We start from the raw sequence: 4,542 nt of genomic DNA on the forward strand, positions 1-4,542 counted from the left end.
TGATTCCATTTCCTCATATACTCTCTTATTTGTGAAGTAGTGTTTTGTAGGTTTTTTTTTTGGTATAGTTCCTTAACCTTTTTAGTTGATTCTATTATACTCTATTTTCTGAGGTATTATTGTGAATGGGATTGTTTTTCTCTATCTCTTTTTTCTCTTTCATTATTAATATATGGGAAAGCCATGTAGTACCAGATATTGATTTTGTAATATGCTACTTTACTAAACAAATCTATTGTTCCCAGGAGCTTTTTTGGAGATTCTTTGGGATTTTCTAAGTATAGTATCATGTTATCTCCAAATAGTAAAAGCTTGAGTTCTTCCTTTTTTATATGGATGCCCTTGATATCTTTTTTTTTTTTACCAAAATCATATGGCAAGTACTTCAAGTACTATGAAGACTAGGAGTGTTGAGAGTGGGTAACTTGTTTTGTGCCTGATTGTATTCTGGAATTCTATTTCATTGATTTCTGCTCCAAGCCTTGGTTGTTCCCCGTTAAGAATAATACTTGCTGTGGGTTTGTGGTAATTTGCTTTAACTAGATTGAGGAAAGTACTTTCAACTCCCATTTTGTTGAGAGTTTTTCATCATGAATGGGTGCTGGATCTAATCAAATGCTTTATCTACGTCTATTGATATGATCATATGACTTTTATCTTTATTTTATTGAGATGGTGTATTCTTTTGATTGACTGGAGAATGTTAAGCCATCCTTGCATCCCCAAGCTAAACCTACTTGGTCATACTGTGTGATCTTTTGTTGAGTTTCTAGATTCTCTTTGCTGGTATTTTCTTGAAAATTTTTGTATCTGTATTCACAAAGGAAAAAGGTCTGCAATTTTCTTTTTTTGTGGTGTCTCTGTCGATTTGAGTATTAGGGTGATCTTTGCCTCATAGAAAGTATTTGGGAGTATTTATGTTTCTTCAATTTCCTGGAAAATCTTAAAAATGTTGGAAGCAGTTCCTCTTTAAAGGTTTGAAATAGTTCACTATTGAATCCATCTGGGCCCTGGATTCTGTTTGGGGGTATAATTTTGACCATCATTTCAATTTCCTTGTTAGTGATAGGTTCAAGTATTCCAAATCTTCTTGGTTCAGCCTTGGGAGGTAATTGGAATCCAATAATTTATCAATATTTTCAAGATTCTCTCATTTCCTGCTGCAAAGATTCTCAAAATAATCTCTGATGATCCTATGGATTTCTGTACTTTCTATTAGGATACCCCCCTTTGCATTTCTGATTCGATTTATTACAATTCTTTCTCTTTGTTTCTTTGAGAAGCTTCTCATGGTTTATTGATCTTATTTATTTTCTCAAAGAACCAGTTTTTGTTCTTATTGGTCTTCTGGATTGTATTTTGGGATTCTAGCTCATTGATGTCTGGTACAAGTTTTATTATTTCCTTCCTCCAGCCTAGTTTGGACTACTTTTGTTGGTTATTTTCCAAAATCTGGAGCTCTAATTTATTCAGGTAGGCCCTTTCTTCTTCCTGATGAATTCTGGCAGAGCTATAATCTTTCCTCTTAACACTGCTTTTGCTGTGTCCCACAAGTTATGGTAGCTCGTGTCCTCATTCTCATTTGTTTATGGAAACTTTTTACTTCCTCTTTGATTTCTTCCCTAAGCCAACGGTTTTTCATTACTTCCCTTAAAGAAAATATTTCCTTGCTGAGCTTCAGTCTGTTTGATCTATCGAGAAGTGACAAAGAAGTGTTGAAATCTACTACTAATATTGTGTTGCTATCAATGTTTTTCTATACGTTTATTAGAAGTTGTTTTAAAGTATTTTGCTGGTCTGTCATTAGGATCATATACATTGAGGAAGGTGAGTTCTTTCTGATGTACATATCCCATGATCATTAAGAAATGACCTTCCCTGTCTCTGATAACCTTTAGCCTGAAGTCCATGTGGTCTGATACTAGTATGGCCACTCCAGCTTTGTGGAGGTGATATTTTCTTGAAAACTTGTTTCCCAGCCTTTTACCTTTAGCCCATGGGTGCTTTGATTGTTCAGACATGTTTCTTGCAGGAAGCAGAATGTTGGGTTCAGTTTTCTAATTCATCTTCCTATTCTGTGCCTCTGAATTGGCACATTTAGTCCATTGACATTGAGAGAGATTGTTGTTTTGGGGATTTGTGCTCTCTTTATGTAGAATTTTTGTACTTATGGGGATTGTCTTAGCTTAAAGTAGACCTGTTCATTCTTCTTGCAACAAAAATATGGAATGCTTTACAAGTTTGCATGTTATCTCTGTGCAAGGACCATGCTCATCATTGTATCATTTCAATTTTAGTATATGTGTTATCAAACCTAGTAGGAGTTAATTTTTCCATATTTTTCGCTTCTTATTACTTTGAGTGTTGTCCTTCCTCACTCCTATGGCAGACAATGATTCCTAATCAAGGAATGTATTTCAAAGCAGCATGAATAAATAGATTTAGAACTTTAATGTCCCAGAAATAAAAATATGGTTTTTACTATATTATCGTTTACCATACCCTAGGCATCAGTTTTACAAAATAATTCTTTTGGAAGATGGTATATGAGTTTGTTTAATGTTGTTCCCTGAATCCTTCATTAAGAACATTAAAATAGAGCCTTTTGCTGTTCTCACTTCAGTCCTGTGTACATCTCCAGGAAAAGGTGGATGGTGTTGTCTGCACTTTGACCACCTTGAATGTATGTAGGATTTTTCTCCTGAAGGATGAGGTGAGGATCATATTGATGATTTCATTCCACCTTATTACAAGTTCAACTTGAACGGAAGGTGAGACTCATGAGGCTCCTATGAAGGACTGAACAATGGGTCTCAGTGAAGTTTAATGGCCAACTCACATTAACAACATAGATGACTCAAAGTAACCTGTGTGCATCTTTGTGTATAGTGAGTTTCATATCTACTGATAGTGATTCTCAGTCATGACACATGGGCAAAACAGACCTGTAATTAAAAATCTAGTTCTCTGAGCAGAGTGGGGTCTCTGAGGTGATTGAACAAGTGTGTAGTAATTTATTACTAAGCACATAAGTATTTTGAATGATGTGTACTTTTCGATCTAAAATTAATTCCAAATATGTCTAAAACGACAGTGTCCTGACCTCGCACATGGCTTTTTTCACCGAGGCCCCTTGGAGGTGCCGGGGTGAATTTCCCTCACCGACCTGATTAGAGCCCCGGCAGCTGAAGACCTCTGCAACCAGCCATAGGTACGCTTAAGACCACCCTTCCCAAGCTTGAAGGAGCCTCTTGCATGAAGGAACTGAAAGAGGAACCCAGATGTGCGGGACCGGGGGATGAGAACTCCATGGCTGCTCAGATCAAGACTGTGCCCCCTCCTTCCAGATCCCCCATCTTCTAATAATTAAGTGCTACAACCGCGAACTGCCCCTGGATCCATGTAATGCCATCAATGGCCAACATCCAGAGATTGGATCTTATTTAGAAGACAGCAACTCTGATTGTCCAGTTCTCACTCTCAGAGAACCTGGTAGGCTTCTGCGAGAATCTGGCCCGCATAGCGGAGTCTTTGTTTCTGGTCACTGTTTCTTTTGAGGTACAGAAGCTGCTTAATTTAAGATAGTCCCCTTTGTTTATCTCTGTTTCCAGTTGCTTGGCAAGTGGCGTGTTATATTTGAAGATACCTTTAGCTTCAATGTCGTGGAGGGATTTGCCGACCTTGTCATCAATGAACCTGAGGGATTCTGGTCTGATGTTGAGGCCTTTGACCCATTTTTATCTGACTTTTGTGCATGGTGTTAGGTAGAGGTCTGAGCCATTTTTTTTGCATGTAGCTTTCCAGTTTTTTCTGCAACGTTTGTTCAGGAGGACTCTCTTGATCCACTTCACATTTCTTGCTCCCTTATCAAAGATTAGATGATTATATATTTGAGGGTGTGTGTCAGTATATTCAATCCTTTTCCATTGGTCTGCAGCTCTGCCTTTGTTCCAGTACCATGTTGTTCTCATTATTATTGTTTGTTGTAGAGTTTGAGGTTGGGGAAGGTGATGCCTCCATTGTCTTTTCCCCAAGAATTGCTTTAGCTATTCGTGTGCGTTTGTTGTTCCATGTGAATTTCAGGAGTGCTTGATCAATTTCTTTGAAGAATGTCATGGGTATCTTTATAGGGATCAAGTTGAATTTTTACAATGCTTCGTGGAGAATTGCCATTTTGACAATGTTAAATCTCCCATACCATATGCAGTATATATGTTTCCATTTCCTCGTGTCGTTTTTAATTTCCTGATGTATAGGTCCTTTACCTCTTTAGTTAAGCTGATTCCAAGGTTCTTGATTTTCTGCGGCACGATTGTGAATGGGATTGCTTTTTCATGTCACTTTCTTCTCTCTCATTACTTGCATATAAAAAAGCCATAGACTTTTGGGTATTGAGTTTATAGCCTGCAATTTTACTATAAATGTCTATTGTCTCTGGGAATTTTTCGTAGAGATTTTAGTATTCTCTGAATATAGTGTGATATATTGTGAATAGTGAGAGATGATTTCTAACTTTCAAACATGAAAAACCCTTAATATCTT

General features: G+C 37.2%; 1 pseudogene; it reads right to left on the bottom strand.

Annotated features, from left to right (window-relative positions):
• Positions 1-2,217: 2,217 nt before the first annotated feature.
• On the bottom strand, positions 2,218-2,314 carry LOC130025848 (uncharacterized; annotated as a pseudogene).
• Between the last annotated feature and the right edge of the window lie 2,228 nt (positions 2,315-4,542).

Source organism: Sorex fumeus, unplaced genomic scaffold, assembly GCF_029834395.1.
Source record: "Sorex fumeus unplaced genomic scaffold, SorFum_2.1 ptg000032l, whole genome shotgun sequence".
NCBI classification, from domain to species: domain Eukaryota; kingdom Metazoa; phylum Chordata; class Mammalia; order Eulipotyphla; family Soricidae; genus Sorex; species Sorex fumeus.